This window comes from Solanum lycopersicum, chromosome 9, assembly GCF_036512215.1.
Source record: "Solanum lycopersicum chromosome 9, SLM_r2.1".
Taxonomy (NCBI): Eukaryota; Viridiplantae; Streptophyta; class Magnoliopsida; order Solanales; family Solanaceae; genus Solanum; species Solanum lycopersicum.
This window is the reverse complement of record NC_090808.1, coordinates 20,765,940-20,790,777: the sequence shown is the minus strand read 5'-3', so window position 1 is coordinate 20,790,777 and position 24,838 is coordinate 20,765,940. Positions and strand designations below refer to the sequence as shown.

General features: G+C 35.5%; 1 long non-coding RNA gene across 2 annotated transcripts; it reads right to left on the bottom strand.

The window, feature by feature from the left end:
• Window positions 1–202: 202 nt before the first annotated feature.
• LOC112942196 (uncharacterized) lies at window positions 203–24,553 on the bottom strand. 2 transcript variants are annotated; one of them, XR_011211511.1, is made up of 4 exons: window positions 24,410–24,553; window positions 17,240–17,287; window positions 1,321–1,376; window positions 203–502 (listed from the first exon to the last, which is right to left on the bottom strand). It is a non-coding gene; the product is annotated as an uncharacterized lncRNA (long non-coding RNA). The 2 variants fall into 2 exon arrangements; XR_003248279.2 differs by lacking the exons at window positions 203–502; window positions 1,321–1,376; window positions 17,240–17,287 and adding exons at window positions 18,787–19,907; window positions 21,312–21,374 and having other exon boundaries at window positions 24,410–24,548.
• Between the last annotated feature and the right edge of the window lie 285 nt (window positions 24,554–24,838).

The following is a 24,838-nucleotide window of genomic DNA, read 5'->3' as shown; positions in this document are numbered from 1 at the left end:
AGTATAATGTGATCGTTTGGGCTTGAATGCTTTGGAGAAATGTGGTAAATAGTGAGCAAGTGTCAGCCTCAAATCCCATTAAGACGGACAGGCACCAGATGCCCAAAAAGGCTCGAGAGAACCAACTTGCAACATGTGCTTACTATGCATATAACTATAACAATCGTGTGACAAGTTCACATTATGTGTAGTGATACGAACCAAGGTAAGTAGACCCAAAAGTTATATACACGACTTGGTCGTTGAGGCCATAACTCTTTAAGACACAACTGAATCATATACATACGTCTACAAAGCCTCTAAAATATAGAAAATCTAGAGTAGGTCGGACAAAACCGCCTTACTCTTAACTACGATACAATATCCAAATGAATTTACCAATGACTCAGTAAAGCTCCGAATTAATCTGGAGCTCAACAAAAGTAGCTAAGTGTCGTGTACTCTTAAAAAGGGGATCTACTAGATAGAGTACCTGTGCTTGCAACATGAAATACAGCATCCCCTGCAAGGAATGTCAGTATGAAACATGTACTGAATCTGTAAGGCAATAAAACATATGTAATACGAGGGATCAAATGAAATCAAGTATCAACATATGAGTGTATTAATCAAGAGAGATAACCCATGCTAGCATTTTAACCCTTGGGATGTGGTCCTCATAATTACACCATTTGGGATCGGTCCATGCTAGGCTTTCGCCCCTGAGCTGCCACTCTTTTTTTAAAATAGGGATCAACCCATGCTAGGCTTCCGCCCCTGAGTTGCCACCCTTATGTTGGGATCAACCCATGCAAGGCATTTACCCTTGGGCTGCCACCCGTAATTATACATATTGCTTCACTTAGATTCTTTAATCTTTGAGATTGTTGATTATCAATTCATAACTCTTTTGAGATTGTTTTTTTGGTGGTCATAATCATATTGGAGAAATGTAATACAGAATAGTGGTAGAAGACATGAAAACAATACTTCAAGGTTGTAACAGTGACATAAGGAGCTATGTAACATCAACACGTTACATGTGAGGTTAATGAGACAAATGACTTCAATTGACTAAGAGAAGGATTCACCAAACTTTCTTTTGCAAATACCATTTCTATACCAGCAAGGGGGATTATTACACAAGTATAGAGTAGTGAACATATAATGAAGTAGTTCTATGAACTTAGGAGAGGGGGAAATACAGTTAGCTATTTGGAGTTAATATGCTGCCATTGTTTCCTTTACTAGGAGTAGAACTTAAGAGATTCACTTCATAGATATTAATTACAAGTGTCATATTTCATGCCAAGGAATATGGAATCGAATAGCCTTACATACCTTATTTTCTGAGCAATACCACTATCACGATTCAGCCTTCCTGTTTGGGAGCTAATCTACAACATAAGTCATGATTAAGCTAACGTCATCAGCTAATCACATTAAGTCCCTTTAAAATAGTAGCTAAACATTTGACGGAAAGTAGGCCCAAACAATTCTTACACAAACGGCGAACAACCATACCCTTCCTCTATACATTAATACAACTTCAAATACAACTTCAAACATCCTTTTCCAAGATACCCAAGCTGACCTCAACAAAAATATTCATAAGGCAGCCACTATCAATCTCAAAATCTTTCAGCGTAATCGGAGAATATTGAGTCAAAGATTTATCACAATCCATGAATTCCTGATAAATATATACAAAATTCTCAACCCTAATCATGTATTTAAAGAGAGAAAAACTGGGATGTAGTCTTACCTTAATTTCTAGAAATTTATCCTCTAAACTTGTACTTCAAGAATTCAAACTCTTCTTCAAACTTTTACTTTAAAATGGGACAATACTTAAGAACCTTAAAGTGTTTTAGGTCTTCTTGTAAAAGCCGAGGGATACCAAGAAAGAAACTGTTACGCCTCATATTTTTATACGTAGTGCGCGTCATGAACTAGTAGATGTAAGTCCGGGGAATGAGATTTGTTTTAAGTTCCAAGGGATTAAAGAAATATTAGGCAAGAATGTTAATTCCAAATGTGATATTAAGTATGATTTGGCTAATGTAAGTGTCATTAACATTAAGTGAGGGATTAATTAGTGGCTGATTAGGATTAAGTTAATCAAGTGGGCTCCACCACTCAAGGCAAATTCAAAGGAATCACATTGGGAGCTGGCCTTAGTGGGGCACGTGTAGAGGGGGGGGGGGGCTTCCTCCACTTTATATTATAAATGAGGCGGTGAAATGCATTGCAAGCATATCATCTTTTTCACCACTTGGCTTAGGCATCCATGGAAATGGAGAAAACCAACCATGCAACTCTTGGCCAGCAGCTGCAAAGAATTTGGTTAGTAATCTCTTTGCTTGGTGTGTTAATTTATGAGAATGCCTTTGTTAATAAGCCATTTAATGTTTAGAAAGAGGCATGACCAGTAGCTTAGGGAATTTGTTTTAGTTATTCAATGTGCTAAGTATGAACGGAAACCATAATCGGTTTATTAGTAGTGTCATTTTAGTGTTTGGGTTGTTTTGATTAAAGCAAACTGCGGGAAATTATTTTTTGGTGTTATGTATATGTTAATGTTATTATGGGTAGATACTCCAAAGGAAGAATACGATAAGGTAGATCTGTTTGGAATTATAAAATGAGTTATCGCTCAGTGTGTCGTTGCTTCGTTACTATCGTTGCCGAGATGGAACTATTTGGGGGGGCTGTTTAATATGATTTGTTGGGTTATATGTGTTATTGGTATTGTTGTGGATAATTTGGGTTGTTTTCGGATTGGGACGAAGTAAGGAAAATAGGGAAAGTGCTGCCGGATTTTCGTTAGATTATTAGCTAGCTTACAATAAGTAGTAAAGCACGACGTTTATCTAATTGCGCACGATTGTTGCTTGTTATAGATTAATAGCTTGAGCAGTAAATGTTGGATGTGCGGCTCGACTATACGGTATGTAACGCTATCCTTTCTTTCTTTGTTTGGCATGACTTTTAAAAATGAGCGAATAACAGACAGGTTTGATACTTACTTCTAGAGCGTCTAGGTGACGTATATTCTTGTTTCCACAACTATTCCTCTATATATCGGCTATGTCTAAGGCTATGGTGTTTTCTCATATCTATGGTAGTGCTTCTTAGAGTCATTGAGATATTACGTTTCAATATCGTATTAAAGGTTCATAATATTGATAAAACGTTAATTTTTGGTAATATTCCTTGCTGGTTCACTTTGATTGTTGTATTGAGTTATAAGAAATGATTTTCATTGCATATGGTAGCTCATAATATTCTGCTCGTGAATAGAGTCATTTATCATTTCACTGAGTCCCGAGCTGGGTAATGTTCGAGCGGAGTTTCTTACATATGTCACCGAGTCCCTCACTAGAGGGCCGTGTATGTATATTATATATATGATTAGTGATGTGGATTTTTATGATGATGATGATAAAGGAGATGATGTGATGACTTTTTCACCGAGTCCCTCACTAGAGGGTCGGGTATGTATGATGTATATATATGATGATTATTTTGTCGAGTCCCTTGCTAGGGAAGTTGGGCACCTTATATGTTAAATATATGCATGGTTTTTCACTTAAAAGGTACATGTGTAGCGATATCTTTTTTTGACTTATCATGTTGTTATCCTGTCATCTTTACCTTATGCTTTAAATACTCAGTACATTGTCCGTACGGATCCCCTTTCCTCGGGGGCTGCGTTTCATGCCCGCAGGTGTAGACGCATAGTGCATTGATCCTCCTGCCTAGGATATCTACTCTTCTGATTGGGAGAGATCCACTGTTACGGAGCCCAGTCGTTTTGGTACATAACTTTTTGTGTAGTCTTTTGCTTGTCTATGGTAATGGCGGGCCCTGTCCAATCGAGTTTCACTACTATACTCTTAAAGGTATGTAGACATTATATGGGTTCCATATATATGTCTTGGATAATGGTCTGGACATGGTTTGTTTGGGATGTCTTCTTGTAGAGGGGCAGCCTTGTTTGTTGCATACATCATTGTGTATTGTGTAGTGGCAGCCTTGTCGGCTTGCGTTTGCTATTATGCTTTGGATAGTGGCGGCCTTGTCGGCTGGCGTGTGTTGTTACGGTTGAATGGTTATGACTCCTTAAGAGACAGGTCCTCTTGATATATATATGGCGTTGCGGTTGTCTTGATTTGATTAAATTCCATATTGTCTTAGTTTTAGTTTGTTATACTTAGCAGGTTTGTATGTGAGTGTCCAAAATGGGCACTAGTCACGGCCCATCGGGTAGGGTCGTGACAGAAACTTCAGGAATCTTAAAATTTTACAAGTTTAAAATGGAGAAAAAGACTTGATCTATATCCCTTTAAAAGGGAGGTGATATGGCCGACTTTCTTGGCCATGTTTGGGAAGTATATTGTCAAGTAGATGACCCACCTACTTGGCGTTTTAACTTGGGCCTTTTTAGACATAAGATTATTGGGCTTTGGATGTCCATTTTACTTTTGCTCTTTTATTCAACTTTGGCCAGATTAATGCAAGTAGGTGGTACACACTTGGCCAAATTACATGGTAAAAAAAAGTCTTCGTAGGTGATGCACCTACTTGGTCCCTTGGTTGGTCAATAAGTCACAGTAGGTGACGCACCTACTAGCTTAATTAAGTCAAGCAAGCAACTCAAATTCAGTTTTCTAAATATTAATTCATTTTTTTCAACTTACCACTTAACTTTCAACTTTAAACTCAATTACCACCATACTATCTCTAGTTTAAATACTTCTGTCAAAGTTAACTTGTAGTACACATGCTGAAACATGCAAGGCATTACATCACCATCCGAGATAGCTCAAACCAACGCTAATCATATAATAAACATGGTTATGAACTTGTTATGGAACCCTTCTATGTGAACCTAATGTATGAATTACTCTATGAAAAAGAATGCTAGCACCCAGTGAGTATGGTAAAGAAAGTAGTTCTAGTTATATTATGAGACTAGAATATGATGAAGCCCTTCATATTCCTTAACCATGTGCCTACATGGGATGTTTCCAAGTTCTACCATTGGTAAGTAAAACAACCTCATCGGAGTAGGATAGGAATGTGGATTCCATGTTTGCTATCATGGTCTATGCCGGTTATTGCCTATTCTCATCATGTGGAATACATATTAGCATTGGAGAAGTGTATAAGGTTTAGGTGGTGGTATGGGATGCTATCTTGACATTGCAAAATAAGTTTTGAAGGTTTTATTTGGAGTTTCTAGGTCTTGTCCAAGACCATTAGTTGAATGTCCTTTGTGTGATGTATGAGTCTTAATGAATTAATGAACTAATTAATTATGTTAAGAAGTATATAAATAAATGAGTACCCAATCTAAAGTGTCTTAAGCATTCTTTAGCTAAAGGATGATCTCTTCATGTCTTTTCTTTGGAGGTCTTGAGGATGACTCTAGTTAGGGAAGTTGGTTGGTTTTGTTGGACATGATCTAAGCTTTAGGTAGTCTTAAGGACTATTAAGGTAATCTTTAAGTGATCACTATGGACGTTATCTTCTTGATTTACTTGAGTATGTGTTTTGATAGCCTTTGGGAGGAAAATGTCATATCACATATATGTTGATATGTTTGATGTCTTGAAGTGGTATGTGACTTATTATGAGTTTTATTGATGGTCATTTAGGTATGCTTAGGGAGATTGTATGGGAGGTCTCACTTTGTGTTACTCAAGTGAGTCTTAGGATAGTTTTTAGTGAGATAACAACATGCTAGAAATTGATAAAATGGAAGACAAGGGAATTCATCGTCACACTGAAGTATTAAACCGTACAGTGAATTGTACTCACTTTAATGTGGGTTCTAAAATGATGATGTTTGGCTTAATATTTCCTTATGTGTTTCTAAGTTGTATTTATTTTTCTGATGATTATAATATGATTTTTAAATGAAAGATGTATATTTCAAATAAATGTCAATTTTTATGATTTTTATGCATAAAGCCATACTTAGTATATGTGGTTGCTCTAACTCCATTTTTTATCTATCCATATATATAGTTTTTGGTAGGTAAGGAGCTTTGAGGAATGAAGACTTAGACTTAGAAGATCGTTCAAGACAAGTTGAAGTATGTCCTCACTTGACTCGAGGGCATATATGTCTTTTATGTTTTTTTTCAAAGTTTTGTAATAGACTATGTATTTCTATATATGTATTTTGAAGTATGGGTCGTGTCCCAAGTATTCTTGTGTCTTAAGATTATGATATTGAAACTTAGTATTTCCTATTACTTTTATATGAAATAGATTTGAAGACTATTTTATGTTTTGCAAAAAGTTTTAATTCCGCACTACTTTTCATTATGTTTATATGATTAATGATATGAAAGGGCTTGTATAAGACCTCCGAGAGGTCAAGTACGCCGGCTACAATCTGATATTGTACCCTAACTTCTAGGATGTTGTCTTGGGATGTGACAAAGGAGCTCAAAAGGTCAAACTAGGTGATGCACCTAAATGTTTTCACTTGGTCTTAATCCATATTGGGTTAGGGCAGATTTGGCAGCTCACTTTCATTTATTTTTATTTTCTTTTAATATGTTTTGGCTTCAAGTGAGCCCTATAATGTAAGCCTAAATCTTGTCCATGACTTGAAGATGTTAGGTTGTTTCCTATGTGATTTTAGAATGACTTGGATTTATGAGTTAAAAGTGAAGTATGTGGTATCTTGTCTTGTTAGACTTGTGTCCCTTGCTTGATGTATAAATGATTATGAATCTGTGATGTCTTTATTTAGGGTTATATAACTCTTAGTCTTGAATGTATGAAAGACATGTGACCTTAAATGATGTTATGGGAGTCTCTTATGTGAAAACCTTTACTTATTGGTAAGGTTAAGATTGTTGAAGTTGTAAGCCGTAATGATATCCCTCAAAGTAAAGGAATTATGGACATAAGGTTAGTCGACTGGAACGGCATCATATTAATCCTTAGGAAATTCATTATGAGCTTCTAGTCGCCATTGTGAGGTAGCCCTATTGGACCTTTCCTTTGTAGGTAAATGTGATCGGGTTATGAACATATTATGGAACTCTTCTATGTGAACCTAATGTATGAATTACTCTATGAGAAAGAATGCTAGCACCGAGTGAGTATGGTAAAGGAAGTAGTTCTAGTTAACTTATGAGACTAGAATATGAATAAGCCATTCATATTCCTTACATGTTCCGACATGGGATGTGTCCAAGTTCTACCATTGGTAAGTAAAACAACCTCATTGGAGTAGGATAGGAATGTGGATTCCATGTTTTGCTATCATTGTCTATGCCGGTGGTTGCCTATTCTCATCATGTGGAATACATATTAGCATTGGAGAAGTTATGAGGTTTAGGTGGTGGTATGGGATGCTATCTTGACATTGCAAAATAAGTTTTGAAGGTTATATTTGAAGTTTGTCTTAATGAATTCATGAACTAATGGATTATGTTAACAAGTATATAAATAAATGAGTACCCAATATAAAGTGGCTTAAGCATTCCTTAGCTAAAGTGTGAAGAGGGCATAAAGAATGATCTATTCATGTCTTATCTTTTGAGGTCTTGAGGATGACTCTAGTTAGGGAAGTTTGTTTGTTTTGGTGGACATGATCTTAGCTTTATGTAGTCTTAAGGACTATTTAAGTAATCGTCAAGTGGTCACTATGGACGTTATGTTCTTGATTTACTTGAGCATGTATTTTGATAGCCTTTAAGAGGAAAATGTCATATCACATATATGTTGATATGTTTGATGTCTTGAAGTATGTATGTGACTTGTTATGAGTCTTCTTGAGGGTCATTTAGGTATGCTTAGGGAGATTGTATGGGTGGTCTCACATTGTGTTACTCAAGTGAGTCTTAGGATAGTTTTTAGTGAGATAACAACATGCTAGAAATTGATAAAATGGAAGACAATGGAATTCACCGTAACAGTGAATTATTTCACAGTACAGTGAATTGTACTCACTCTAATATGGGTTCTAAAATGATGATTTTTGGCTTAATATTTCCCTATGTGTTTCTAAGTTGATAAATATTTTTCTTATGATTATAATATGATTTTTAAATGAAAGATGCATATTTCAAATAAATATCCGTTTTTATGATTTTAATGCATAAAGCCATAATTAGTATATGTGGTTGCACTAACTCCATTTTTTTATCTATCTATATAGTTCTTGGTAGGTAAGGAGCATTGAGAAGTGAAGACATAGACTAAGAAGATCGTTCAAGACAAGTTAAAGTATGTCCTCACTTGACTTGAGGGCATATATGTCTTATGTTTTTTATTCAAAGTTTTGTAACAAACTAAGTATTTCTACATTTCTATTTTGAAGTATGGGTTCAATTATTCTTTTGTCTTAAGATGATGATATTAAAACTTAGTATTTCCTATTACTTTTATATAAAAGAGATATGAAGACTATATTTATGTTTTGTAAAAAGTTTTACTTCCGCACTACTTTTCACTATATTTATATGATGAATGATATGAAAGGGCTTGTATAAGACTTCCGAGAGGTCAAGTACTCCGGCTACAATCCGGTATTATACCCTAACTTCTAGGGTGTTGTCTTGGGATGTGACAAAGAAGCTCAAAAGGTCAAACTAGGTGATGCACCTAATTGTTTTCACTTGGTCTTTATCCATATTGGGCTTGGGCAGATTTGGCAGCTCACTTTCATTTATTTTTATTTTCTTTTAATAGGTTTTGTCTTCAAGTGAGCCCAATAATATAAGCCTAAATCTGGTCCATAAAACTTGGGACCATTAATTGTATTATAATTCAAGTTTGTGATGCAGCTGCTAGCTTAATAAAACGAAGCAAGCAGCTCAATTGGTTTATTCCATTTTCTAAATATTACTTGCTTTTCCTTCAACATAGAACTTAACTTTCAACTTTAAGCTCAATTACCACCTTACTATCTCTAGCTTAAATAATTCCATTGGAGTCTACTTACTATAAACACGTTGTAACTTGCAAGGCATCACATCATGTCCGGCTAGTTTAAACAAACACTAATCATATAAGGAACATGATCACTTACCTACAGTATAAGTCTATGTCCAGAATAACATTAATAGAACAAGCATATACATAATGCATGCCGTTACATCCTTCCCCCCTTAAAACATACGTACTCGAATATTAGCAAGGTTTTCTATCCCAAACAAGTTTAAAGCCTAAGTTAGTACTACTATTAATAACATTGAACATATAGACTTATACTTGTCAACACCTCCACTAACATTTTGATCCTTCTCACCAGTTTGGAAGAGGTTTGGATACTTCAATTTCGTTGATTCTTCCACCCCCAGGTAATTTCTTCTACTTGTTGGTTCCTCTATAGTTCTTTTACAAAAGCGACTTCTTTATTTCTTAACTTCCTAAATTGTCGATCTAGAATAGCGATGTGTATTTCTTCATAAGTGAGATATCCCGTAACTTGTACATCTTCAATAGGAGTAATACGAGATGGGTCACCTATGCATTTTCAAAGCATTTAGAGATGAAACACCGGATGAACTTATGAAAGATCCTGTGGTTGCTCCAACTCATAGGCTACTTGGAAGATTTTTCGAATAATCTTATATTGCCCTATATAGCGTGGACTCACCTTTCCCTTTTTACCAAACCACATTACCCCTTTTGATGGAGATACCTTCAAGAACACTCAATCCCCTATAGAAAATTCTAGTCTCTCCTTCTAATATCCACATATGATTTATGTCTACTTTTAGCTGTTTCTAGCCGCTGCTGTATCACTTTGACTTTTTCCATAGCTTGATGAATAAGATCTGGCCAAAATAAGGCAGTTTGACCTGTTTCTAACCAGCCAATTAGTGATATACACTTTGGACCATATAAAGCTTCATAAGGTTACATTTTAATGCTCGAAATAGCTATTGTTATAATAAATTTAACATTTTAATGCTCGAATGATAGCTATTGTTATAATAAATTTAATACCCCAACTACCCTTGAAATTTAATAATAAGATCGCAGCATATCCTCAAGTGTCTGAATTGTACGTTCTGCCTGGCCATCCGTTGAGGGTGAAAGGTTGTACTTAAATTCACTTCTGTTCCCAAACTCTTCTGTAATGACTTCCAAAAATATGCAATGAATTGAGATCATCTATCAGATATTATAGAGATTGGCACTCCATGTAGTAAAACTATCTCTTTAAAGTACAACCTGACATACTCTTCATCTGTGTGAGTAGTCATCACCGGCATGAAGTGCGCTGCTTTCGTAAGTTTGTCAACTATTGCCCATATGGAGTCAAACTTCAAGAATGGGCGAGGAAAACCAGTGACAAAATCCATGTTGATCATGTCCCATTTCAAAATCAGAAGTTCTAAACAATGCATGTAACCTCTGTGCTTTTGGTGTTCTAGTTTTACCTGCTGATGATTTGGACATTGAGCCACAAATTCTGCAATGTTCTTCTTCATGTCCCCCCACCAATACATTTCTTTCAAGTCAGGATACGTTTTAGTTGACCCCAAATGAACAGAGTATCTTGAATGATTTGCTTCCCTAATGATCCTCTTTCTTAATTCATCTACATTAGGTAGACACAATCTATTGTGACATTGAAGTTCTCCCTCTTGTGTATGGTCAAATGCCTTTGTCATACCATGTTGTACATTTTCCATAAGCTGTGAAAGAATAGGATCAGTGTACTACTTCTTTTTCACTTCCACTACTAATGAGGATTCTGCCGCATTTCGTACAATAACCCTTTCGTCTTGAGATTCAAGAAGCCGAACGCTCAAGTTTACTAGTTGGCATAGATCCTTAGTTATTCCTTGTGTTTCCACAGACTGCCCATAAGTGCTTTCCATTATTTTATGGCTTAAAGCATCATCTACTACATTAGCTTTACCTAGATGATAAAAGATGTCATTGTCATAATATTATAATAGCTCCAGCCACCTTTGCTGCCTCAGATTTAATTCCTTTTGCTTAAAGATATTGCAACCTCTTCATCAACATGAACTCCATACAAGTAGTGGTGTCGATTATAACATTTAAATCTAGAAGGTCAGCCAATGTATCGCTATCACTAACAGTTACTATGCAATTATGATAAACCCTTTTATCTATAATAGATTCAGCAATCGGCGTAGACACTTCAAATGGCTTCATTAATAGTTCTTGTGTTCTTTTGAAATTTTAAGCAATCAATGGAGTAACCTATGATGGTGTATATCCCTGATCAATTAATGCATAAACAATATGTGAAAAGATGGACAATGTACTATAACCACCTTCGACGAGGCTTCTAAATTTTGTTGATCCTCTAGAGCATATGTGCAATCTTGACCTTTAGTAGAAACCCCTTGCTTTTCTACCACGACCTGTAGGCATCTGTAGTCCCCTACCTAAAGAAAGTGTTGATGAGGTCAATGAAACAATTGATCTAATCCGTTGTGCAACACCACCCACGCCCCTATGAGGTCAATTTATCACCTAAATGATTCATCCCACACTATTTACAAGGCTGTCGAGGAGGCCTTAATATGCTCATACTTCCCTACTCTTGATGATCCACTATTTGTGAGCCTTTGTTTTCACTTCTTTGCCTAAACTGATTGTCCTTACACCCTTGGAACCATTGTGGAGCTGTAGAGTAGAAAAATGACCGCCTAGGTGGTCTGTTAGAGTACTGAGGCCTAAACTCACCTGGGGATGGTGTAAACTGTCCCATGGATCTGGACCTCCTAGAATGCCCTGTTTCCGACTCTTGTGTCCTTCTTCTTTGCCTTTCATCCTCCAACTTTTGCGCAAAGGCCTGCATCCTTATTGTATCCAATTCTTTATTCAATGAAGCAATGGTGCAGTCTCTATCTAAATATGGGTCTAATGTATCCACATATTGATGAACTCTATCCTCCATGGTAGCCATTACATTAGGAGCATATCTGGCCAAGGAATTGAATTTGAGACTGTACTCTCTCAAATTAACTCTAGTCCAAAAGGTGTTACAATGCTTATGGAATCTAACCAAGAGCACATCACTACTTTTGTGCCCGGAATGTTAAAGTGGAATGAGATTCTTTCCGATAAAAGTTTGAAATTTTAATCTATCACCGAACCCCTTCCAGTTCAGCCTTGTAGGTCTTCCCTAGAATGTATTCTTCAATTTGCTGATGGATCTGTTAACCTTAAGTTTCTTAGATACAATTCTTGATGTTATGCCTCGTATTTTTTTTATACGTAGTGCGCATCATGATCTAGTAGACGTAAGTCCGGGAAATGAGATTTTATTTTAAGTTCCAAGTGATTAAAGAAATATTAGGCAAGGATGTTAATTCCAAATGTGATATTAAGTATGATTTGGCTAATGTAAGTGCCATTAAATTTAAGTGAGGGATTAATTAGTGGCTGATTAGGATTATTTAATCCAGTGGGCCCCACCACTTGTAATTAGTGGCTGATTAGGATTAATTTAATCCAGTGGGCCCCACCACTCAAGGCAAAAATTAAAAAGGGATCAGATTGGGAGCTGGCCTTAGTGCACATGTGTAGAGGGGGGCTGCCCCCACTTCATATTATAAATGAGGTGGAGAAATCCACTCCATACTAAATAAAGTGGGGAAATGCATTGCTGCATAATATCTTCTTCACCACTTGGCTTAGGCAGCCATGGAAATGGAGAAACCAACCATGCAACTCTTGGCCAGCAGCTGCAAATAATTTGGTTAGTAATGTCCTTGCTTGGTGTGTTAATTCATTAGAATAACTTTTTAATTATCCATTATTTTTAATAAGGGAGCGTGACCAGTAGCTTAGGAAGTTTGTTTTAGTTAATGAATGTGCTAAGTATGAACGGAAACCATAATCGGATTATTAGTGGTGTCGTGTTGGTGCTGTGGCTGTTTTCATTAAAGCAAACTGCGGGAAAATTCTGTTTTGGCATTGTATATGTTAAATGTGATCATGAGTATATACTCCAAAGGATGAATACGATAAGGTAGATGTATTTCAAATTATAAAATGAGTTATCGCTCGGTGTGTCGTTGCTTAGCTGCTATGGTTGCCGAGACGGAACTGTTTTGGGGAGGGGGTTGTTTAATATGATTCGTTGGGTTATATGTGTTATTTGTATTGATGCCGATAATTTGGGTTGTTGTCGGATTGGGACGAAGTAAGGAAAATAGGGGAAGTGCTGCCAAAGTTTTGTCAGATTATTAGCTTGCTTACAAGATAGTAAAGCACGACATTTATCTAATTGTGGAACGATTGTTGCTGGTTATAGATTAAGAGCTTGAGCAGTAAATATTGGACATGCGGCTCGACTATACGGCATGTAACGCTTTCCCTTTTTTATTTTTTTGGCATGACCTTTAAAAATAAGCGAATAACTGCCATGTTTGATACTTACCTCTAGAGCGTCTAGGTGACATATATTCTTTCTTCCACAATTATTCCTCTATATATCGGCTATGTCTAAGGATATAATGATTTCTCATATCTATGGTAGTGCTTCTTAGAGACATTGAGATTTTACATTTCCATATCATATTAAAGGTTCATAATTTTGATAAAACGTTAATCTTTGGTAATACTCCTCGCTGGTTCATGTTGATTGTTCTATTGAGTTATAAGAAATGATTTTAATTGCATATGGTTGCTCATAATATTCTGCTCGTGCATAGAGTCATTTATCATATCACTAATTGCTTGGCCGGGTAATGTTCGTGCGTAGTTTCTTGCATATGTCACCGAGTCCCTCACTAAAGGGCCGGGTATGTATATTATATATATGATTGGTGATGAAAATAGTTATGATGATGATGATGACGGAGATGATGTGATAATTATTTTGTCGAGCCCCGTACTAGGGAAGCTGGGCACCTTATATGTTAAAGATATGCATGATTTTCACTTAAAAGGGTATATCTGTAGCGATATTTTTTTTCGACTTGCCATATTGGTATCTTGTCATCTTTACCTTATGTTTTACATACTCAGTACATTGTCCGTATTGACCCCTCAAATCGGGTCAAGTTATACTTGTTCAAGTTGACTCGATAGTGATACGATCAGCTAAGCTTTATTTGGCCACCCCCTTTCCTCGGGGGGCTGCGTTTCATCCCCGCAGGTGTAGACGCACAGTTCGGTGATCCTCGCGCCTAGGATATCTACTCTTCTGATTGGGAGAGCTCCACTGTTCCAGAGCCCAGTTGTTTTGGTACATAACTTTTTGTGTCATTATTTGCTCGTCTATGGGTATGGCGGGGCCCTGTCCCATCGAGTTTCACTACTGTACTCTTAGAGGTTTGTGGACATTATGTGGATTGTATATATATGTTTTGGATAATGGTTTGGACATGGTTTGTTTGGGATGTCCGCTTGTACAGGCGCACCCTTGTCGGTTGCGTACATCATTGTGTATTAGATAGTGGCGGCCTTGTCGGCTCGCGTATGTTGTTACGGTTGAATGGTTATGACTCCTTATGAGACAGGTCCTCTTAATATATGATTAAATTCCATATTGTCTTAGTTTTTGTTGGTTATACATAGCAGGTTTGTATGTGGGTGTCCAAAACGGGCACTAGTCACGGCCCATCGGGTTGGGGTCGTGACAATCATCCTTAGGAACACTAGGAGAAACTTGCTTACCCTCTCTTCCTCTAGAAGCAGCCATAGAAAAATCTTTCACCTTGTGACCTTCCTTACCACCACCAAACCAACTCCCATTACCTACTAGACACTCACCATAATGTTTCTTGCCACATTTGGCAACTTTCAAAAGTCTTGGTTGTTCTTAGACGTTTGACCTCCAAACCACTTTAAATCAACTATACAAGCTCTAAAACACTTCACTAACATGTTAATAACCTTTTTAGGCACATGTGAGACTATAGACACCTTAGTTCATTTTGAGGGTCTTTCAAATATCCCCCACTTTGGAACATTCATCCTCGAATGATTCTTGGGACTTTTTGAAGCACTTTCGAGGACTCAATGAACCATAGAGAATCTAAAAACATTCAACACATTACCACATAATGGTCAATGCCCCAAACTTACAAGGAACACCAGCTTCATACTATCATGGAACTAAAGCAACATAGTCAAACATGGATTACTCTTAGATTTTCTTTCCACGCTTACATACTTCTTCATACTCATTGCCATTTGGAGGAACTACCTTCTCCAACTTTAGGCATGTTCATTATCTCATCATAAAGTTAGACATACAATGGATTTCACTTGCACACACAGGCATAATCCACACTTCAACTCATGAGAAATGAAGCAATTCACTTAGTTGCACAAAAATCGTGAATCATGTAGTTCAACTACAATCTTATATTCTAGACATAATACTATGAAGGTCACACATAACATTACCATGTTTCACTTTTGTTCAAGGAGGAACTACCTTCTCCTATTCACAACATACACACATGGCATCATAAAGTTCACATAAAAGCAATGCACAAGGTTCAATTCATTTTAAGGAGGATTTCTTTACTCCAAACAACATTATGCTCATTCTCTCTTTCTTATGAAGTCAAAATGAAAAATAACATCAAAATAATCGAAAGTTTTTTCATACAACTTCACATTCTAGCATGACACTAGCTTTCATAAACATACATCATTTAGGAAAATTATTAAAATTCAAAGGCACACATTGATGAGTTCGGGGTAGACATATTATCACATCTCAAGAGTGAGGCTACAACAACATTTCCTAAGTTATAAAAGTAACACATTTTTAAAGGGCTCATCATTTCTTATTTAAAGAAAACTCAGCACCTCATTATTGGGTCAAAACACCCTCATATCAAAAGTGTTATCAAGCATGTTCATCTAGCCATCTCATGAAGTTAAATACACATTTACAATATCAAGGGGTACAACAACATGAGAAACCTGAAATTTGATCAAAATTCCTTTTTCATGAAACAATGGCCTTTCATAACATGCATAGTTTCATTTAAGACACACATAAGATATGGGGAACATGCAACTCATATTCATATGAAAGACTTTCATCATAAACAAGCTACTTTGGAACTCTTTTGTTTCAAGCTTGAGTAGGAATAGAAGGAAAAATATGGATATCTACCACATTAATACACACATCATCATTCCCCACTTAGGTTAAACCACTTTAATAGAAATTTATCTCCTCCAAAAGAGCTTGGACTTAGCTCTCTTTCTAGTCAAGCATCACATCCCCCCTATTGTAATCAAACTTAATCAAACCCTTCTTAAAATCACCTCCTTCCATCTCTCAAGAAGGAACCGTTCCCCCTTAGTTATTTACTCACACTCCACTTGGTGAGGAATTCAAGGGACCACAACTGAGTAGCTAGATTACTCCCCTCTATAACCATCACTAAAAGTGATTCTTAAAAAGGAAGTTCAAGGGAACTCAAAGTAGGATCATTAAGGGCATTCATAACCTTACCATCTAGGAAAATTATCCCTCGCTTGGGGTAAGGCTAATCAATTATTCATCACCTCATGCCCTTATACATCAAGGTCAAAATAAGTCAAGACTAAACCTACAAGGGTCATCACCTTTGGTGTAAACTTTCAACCAACCATGCCTAGATACAACTAAGCACTTCCTCAAATGGCTACTTAAGATCAATCTTAGAATTAAACAAACCACTTCAAATTAGGTCAACGTCAATTCTCTCATTCTCTTTGAGAGTTCAGGGGTACATACTACCCTCTAGGTCACATTAGGGCAAAAAAATAATCCCAACTCATGGAATAAAAATCCTTTCTCCCTTTTCTCCACTTTTAGAATAGGTTAATATAGGAACTCATCAATTATTATTAAGGGTTCTCCCATTAACTAGCATACTCCACAATTTCCTTACCCAGCAACCATCTTCCCTCCTTAGGACCAAGTTTATACAAAAGACTCCAATCCACATATGGGCAACTATAAGGCATTACACATATATAATGGAAACATCCCTCTTTCACTATTTACCACTTTTCTCCAAAATACTTGAAGCCTATTTCATAACATTTCACTACCATCATACATAAGTATAATCAAGTTATCATTCCAAAGAGAAATCTATCCCACTATAAAAACCATTAACAATATATGACCAGATCATACCATAACTTCTCAACATATCACCCCAATTCTCATAAATTATCTATAGTCATAAATGGCATCACATCAAGACATACCAATTTTTACCTTCACACATAATCATCAAGTCACAAAACCAAAGTAAGTATCAAAACTCACCTTTTCTCCCTCAAGCTTTGAGACATCATCCCATCCAAGAAATCACATCTAAAAGGCAAACAAACAAGGAAACATAAGAGAGAAATCATATAGAGCTAAGTTCTATAACACGACACATGAGTAGTGAAGAAAGTGAAGCTCTATCTTTCTATAGCCTCTCACACATAAATATGTCGGGACACATCACCGAAAATGAGACTCTACTAGATGTGGAATTATGAGACTTTGGACCCTAAAACCATTTTCTGTAACCTTACCAAGTTTGTCACAACCGGGGAGCACCCCCTAGAAGTAACACAGCCTAATTGAACTCTTGGAGGTCTTATACAAGCCCTTAGACATCTTTCATTTCATAATCGTAAATAGCATAAAATTTAGAACTTTTCATAGCACAACATATGATAGAAACATCACTTCATATTTATATAAAATGTCATAATACATAATTAGACTGTAAGTCTCGTTGCCATCTTAAAACATACCTAAAAAGAATAGAATAAGGACATAACCCTTAACATCATAAAATAATATCTAAACTATTACATAATTTGAATAAGAACTGTACATAGAAAATGCTTGATTCATAAGGATCACATTTTTTTAACATGGGAGATATATCCAATCCCTTTCACTTCGGAGACATCCTCTAGACATCAACACCTACAGATTCTATAAAAAGATGAAGAAGAATGATATTTGTCCAAGAATGCACTTAGTATGAAAACCATGCAAAAACATGCATTTTAAGACAACATTTAGATGAAAATCATGCATCATGTCTTTTTAGTAAAATTCATGAACATTGGCACAATAACCACAACATAGTTAACATACATAAAATAGACATGGATGTTATTTATAATAACACATAAAAGCAGTTATCACATTTTGAGGCACATTCATTACATATAACACATTACTTATTATTTTTTACCTCAATATCTTTCCTTAAGCAACCCTAAAGTGTACTTAGAACAATGTATCACCTAAAAGTCATCTAAGATAGTCTTTCATAGATATATTATATCAAAACAACAACATATATTTATGAAGTTATGAGCACATCATAGACATAAATTTCACATAAGAACCATCATCTAAGACAACTTCCAAGTCACACTAGTACAATGTGTAGGTAGCATTTACCAGTACTACTTACACTAAGTGTTCCTAAGAAGTCATCCTTGACTAGTCATAACATACTGAACAAGTCATAACACCTTCAATTATCATTAGAAATAAGGCACATACTTCATAGCATCATATAAAGACTCATTCCTTTACTACAACCTTAGTCATAACTCATTTAGTTCATATCATAGGTAAACCACCCTAATAACCCCTTCACAAGCTATCTTGTGCAATGTACACAAAGAGTCCCACACCCCCACATATACAAAGTAAACTCACTTAGGAGCCATAAGTGTAACTCACATGCATAATCATATTTCATGTCTTCTCATAGCATAGTCACTTTAACATGCATTCATACAATTCATAAATAATATAAGTCTTCATTTTATAAAAGTACTAATCTTATCCTTTCTTGGAGTTCACTAGTGCAATGTTTGGGTAGGGTCCATAGTCCTACCTATTCTAAGTAACCTCCTTAAAGAGTTATGATTAGTGTCCATTTTATAATCTTAGTTCATTTGTTAACTTTCAAGAGATATAGCAATAACCGACATAGACCATGTGATCTACATGGAATATAGTGTTCTACTCCCATACCTAAAAGAGAGGGTACTACTTTCCAAGGTAGGACCTTCATACATAAGAGCTATACTAGTGGATACACTAAGCTAAACCCTATGGAGCACATATTTATAGAACATGGAGATTTGTACTAGATCCTTGACTTTCTAGCGTAGAGGTTTCCATATCATGAGACAACATCTAAGTTGGGAACCAAAACTTGCTAAAAGTTAAGATTCTCTTGTGGGATGCCGGACTTACTAAACGTAATGCTACCGCTCTTATTTGTCATTGTCACTCGGTGCTAAGTTCAAATTTCTTATTTAATTATATTGAAGCCTTTAGTACATTAGTTCATAAAGAAGACTTTAGGAGCTTGCTCATTCATATATGTATAACTCTAAGGTTTCTAAGATGAGAATGTCCTTTAATTATAGAACCTACTTCATGTGAGAAAGTCGGTTTACTTAAATCTACCATTTATACAACCATGTGAATGTGCATACAAATGTGAGATCTCCCTTCACATAAACACCTCTACACACACATGTTCATTACTTTATTAATCATATACTTACATGCATAGCAATAGGTAATGATACATTGGAGAACTATCCTTTACATATGTCACACCCCAACCCTCGGTGAAGCGTACAAGTACTACATGAATACATGATACACGATTCATCTATGATTAGAAGGTAAACTACTACTATACTAATATTTTTAATAATGAGAAACTTCATATACAACACATTTGTGCTAGCTGAACCGATACACGTGACAAGTGAAACTATAAATAGAGATGATAGCTATAAAATGTCTACAAAGACTCTATTAGTATCCATGATTGTACCACTATGACTACAAATAATAAAGACTCAACAAAGCCCTGAATCAACCTAGAGATCACCAACAACCGCTAAGCATTTTGTGTTTTTATTGGGGAGATCTACTAGATGAGTTCTTATACCTGCAGCATGAAAATGCAACATCCCCAATAGGGAACGTCAGTACGAAATAATGTACTGAATATGTAAGTCATAAAACAACCATATGTAAAATGAGTTCAAGTGAAACCAAATACCAATAGATAAGAATTAGAGACAACATTTGCTTATACTTGTGGAATCGTGTATGTTATATTCTTTTCCTTAATTTTATGTGCGCTATACTATTTAAAAGATATATGATACAAATGACCAGCTGATCAGTGGTAGTATAGGATGACCATGCTAGGAATTTTAACTCCTGGGATGTTGTGCTCATAATTCCACAAATAGGGCTCGGCCTATTATCAATTGGATCGACCCTTCTATACCAATTGGGATCGACCAATGCTAGGCTTTTACTTGTAAGATGCCACCCTTCAATGCCAAAAGGGATAGACCCATGTAGGCATTCACCCCTGAGATGTCACCCTTCTATACCAATTTGCATCGACCTATGCTAGTCATTTGCCACTAAGCTGCCACCCATAATTATACAAATGACTTCACTTAAATTGTTTAATCTTTCAAATTGTTGTTTTTATGTTCATAACAATTTTGAGATTGTTGTTTTGTTGATAATAACTCATTTGGGATTGTTGTTTTGGTGCTTATAATCATCATTTAAATTCGGAACTATGGACCAATTGAAGACATATGAATATAGAGTTACGATAATAACAATGACAGGAGAAGCAAATGTAACATCAACATGATACTTAGGAGCTTAAATGACTCGATAAGCATTTAGACATCTCAAATTGAAGCACATTAAGTAAAGACATTTATCATTCAGCGAAGAGATTTTAACTCTATATGATGTTCACTAACTAATATGAAATACAAGGTTTTCATAAATGTGGAACCAAGGGGGAACATGGGAAGATTCAACTTAAGGACGAATACATATTCCAAGTAAGTAAATATAAAGTGTATAAGAGATCAAGTAGACATCTTCTTAGGTAACGTAATAGTCTAACACATTGGGAGTAATAACCAATAAAGGGAATACATGAACATGTTAAAGATGACATATACGATTTAATAGATAATTGAAGCAAGTTGGCAAGATTTGTGCATATCGTATATCGAACATATAAACATATGTACCATGTGTAATCCAGGACCACTTTGATTTATACAAGGGAAATATGTGCCCGGGGTACTTTGACGATGAAATTTTTTTAAACCTTGCATGCTAACATTTAGTAGAGTAAACATGTACATTTAGTAACAAACTCATATTAGAGTGCTCACTTTAATGCCCTAAGGAGTAGGACCTATAACTATGGATTAGTCACTACCAAGGGCACTTAGAAAGCTTATTTTTGTAATACAAGTTTTAGAGTGATGCCAAAGAAAATAGGAAATCGAATAGCCTTACATACCTTAATTGCCAATTCGTAAAGCTTTCGAAGTGTCATCCTTTCCTTTAACGTCATTGTCTTCATCTACAACAACCAATCATTAAGGGTATACTAATAGTATCTTACCAACCAACTCGGGATATTTCAATTCATCAAAATAGTAGCCATCCCATAATCTTTCTAATTGATCATTTAATCTCACAAATTCAGTCTGCTATAGTTATTTACACGAAACAACATTCCCATTGAATGGACAGTGAGTTTACTAAAATTTTGATTCAATGGTTTGTCAAATAGCTTATAAATTAGCCCCCTAGAGCTTTCTGCAATCATTTTCTAATTACATCCATGACCTCCCATACAATTATTTTCTAAGTACATCCATGACCTCCTGTACACAAATCAATACAATAGAAGTCTTCAACACTAAAAAATAATTAAAGAACTTGAGTTTAAGGTTTTAAATCATCATCTTACGAGTTGCAATAAACAAGTCTAGAATTCTCAAATAAACTACTATTTAAAGGTTGTGGCAGCACCCTTACCTTTACTATATAAATCCGTTATTCTCCTTCAATTACTGTTTTTGTAACCTTCTCTTAATCTTTGAAAGAGAGTGGCAGAACCTTGACTTTCAATACATATAGTATCTATCTCTAGTTCACTCCCTTTAATGAATTGTCCAATATACTTGAAACAATAGAGGAGATAAGGTGATCTTGTTGCTGCTTTGGAAGAAACAAGGTGAAAAATAGTTAGAACCCTAGGGGAAAATTGGGTGGTTGCGTCGTCTTGAAAGAGAGAAATATATGACTTTGAGAGCGTGAAATTTGGATTAGAGGAAAATGTGATAGTTGTATTAGATTTTTTACATTAGTAAGTTCTCTTTTGCCATCTTTCTTGTAGTTCATTGAAGCCAACATGTGTCCCTGATTTAGGCCACACATTTAAGTAGGTGATGCATCTACTTTTCCATTCAAATTATTTCTTGTGGGCTTTGAAAGATTGGGCCTTGGATGTCCATTTTCCCCTTATTTTTCTATTAATTTTGGGCCATATATAGGTTGTTTACTTGTCCCATAAACATGGTCAAAAGAGTCTTAGTAGGTGATGCACCTACATGGTCCTTTTGCTGGTCAATAAGTCAAAGTAAGTGATGCACATACTCATCACCTACTAGCTAAGTGAAGTCAAGCATGCACCTAAATATTTAATTTATAGACCTTAATACCTTTAACTTAACTTAAAAGTTATATACACTATGTCAATTTTCTATTCTAGACTGAACTACCACCTTATGATTTAAAGTATAAATACGTCATCGACGTCAACTTAATCTATGGGATGTTCACATTGAACCTATTATATTTTAACTAGTCGCATAGAAAAATGACTTTATAACTATACCACAAGGCAATTGATAAGCATTGTATAAATTAAACAAGTACACATAGAATATAGGATGTTACAGCCTCCCCCCTTATGATCATTCGTCTTCAAATGATGGGTGTCTTTGATAGTTTGGTTAATCTTGTAATTTCATTTGGAGATTTGTGAGATTTACAATATTAATAGGACTATCAAAAATCCATACACTAAACACATATGTGTCTAGCATTAAGTCTCCATGGATATGGTAAAATGATAATATGAAAAATTAAACCCCCTTTCCTCACCATGTAATTCATTGAATACCTAATTAGAACTCATACAAAGAAGGACTTTAATATACCTAAACACAAGACATGCAAATGACACATCAAATGAGCAAATGCTAGTTGGATTTATGATTATACAAGGGGACCACATGATCTCAGATCCTTATGTTGATGTTTAGGATGAAGAGGGGTATTTAGGATCTCCTGCAATCTTTTATTGCAAGAATCTTATGCTATATTACATTCCATCCACAATACTTTAATGGAGGTTTTTACATTTTGAGATTTGTTTCCGAGCCTTAACAATCAAGAAAAACTATAGTATCTCCCAAAATCTTTGTATATGGAATGGACACATAAAATCATAGACCTAATCGATCGAGGCACTACTTTCCCTTCTCTTCTTTTTCTTGATGATTTTTAATGGCGAATCTTATAAGAATGCATAGATGTTAATGTAAACTCTAAAGTTTTATGTTGCACCTTTTAATAAGGAATTATGCTAAGTTATATATCTAAGATTGTGATAAAATTTACATATATGTCCAACGTTTTCTAGTCAAAGTCATCACTACATCTTGATACAAGGAAACATTTTTCAAAAAATTTTAATACTCTAAGTCAATAAGCACAGAGTAGCATAGAATACAGACAAATAAGTTACATTGAGTATGACACACAGGCAGACTAGCACAAAAAAGAGAGCACCTAATTTATGGGCATTAATCTATAGAAAAATGTGGTGTATACAGCATATGAACTAAGGTAGAGTGTCAATGAATGAGCTATAAGGAACATGTAGGAAATAGACTAGATGACCACATGATGCATGAGTACTAAAGCTACGAAATGTAATATATCGCAAGTAGACTATAATTCATGTAGACATAAAGGGAAATGAACTACAGAACACATATCACATTGAGCAAGTGTGTTATATCACATGGATAGGTGGACTAACATATCAATGAGTAAACATATGAAATATGAGCAAGTGAGCACATGACACATGGGTAGAAAAGCTATAAGTCCAATGCTTAATCAAGTAGGCTACGAGGCATGTAAAATATATAGAAGTGGTCATATGATCAATTATCTTGAAATACACGCACAATATGGACAAGTTACATCAGGAAGGTAGCCAGTGCAATAAATAACATATACGGAAAAGGTGATACGGAAACATCTAGCAATAAACAAGGATACTCTCCAAAGTAGACAAGACTTACATGGAAGTAATTTGTGACATTAGGTGACCTGTGAGGAAGTAAGTAACCCATGAAGGAAAAAGGACACACAAATAGATAAATTATAGAACATGAAGCATGTATAATTCTATAACAAACCATATTTGAAAATTACAAGATATCCTATAGAACCACTCTACCATAATAAGGGTAAAAACACTGTCTTAAGAGTTAAGTCACGGGTGGGATACTTCTGCTTATATATCTTACTCACCTCAAAGCACATACAATTGATTTCCCGATATACTCTCTTCAATATCCTAAGAATCCTTATAAGTTTTCTGCTATTTGGACTTGGCTTGTCAATATACATACTATTTTTAGGATAAAATCCTCAATAGTACATCCTTTGGAGTAGGAGGTTGAGTTCAACTTTGCCTTCTCTACTAGCTTTTGTCACATCACACTCAATTTCTGGTGTATTTTAAAGGTCATTATTGAAAATAGATAATATTGAACATAATATAAAGTATGAACTCTAATAACATGTAAATGTCAAGTACCTATAATGTTATATCATGATTCGTAAAATCTTAGAGTTAGCCCCTTTGAGATTAACTAGATAGGTCTGTCCATACTAATAGATTTAAGAAAAATATGTGAGGGTTCTCTAACTCTTTTCCTATGCAAGATAGCAAATAGC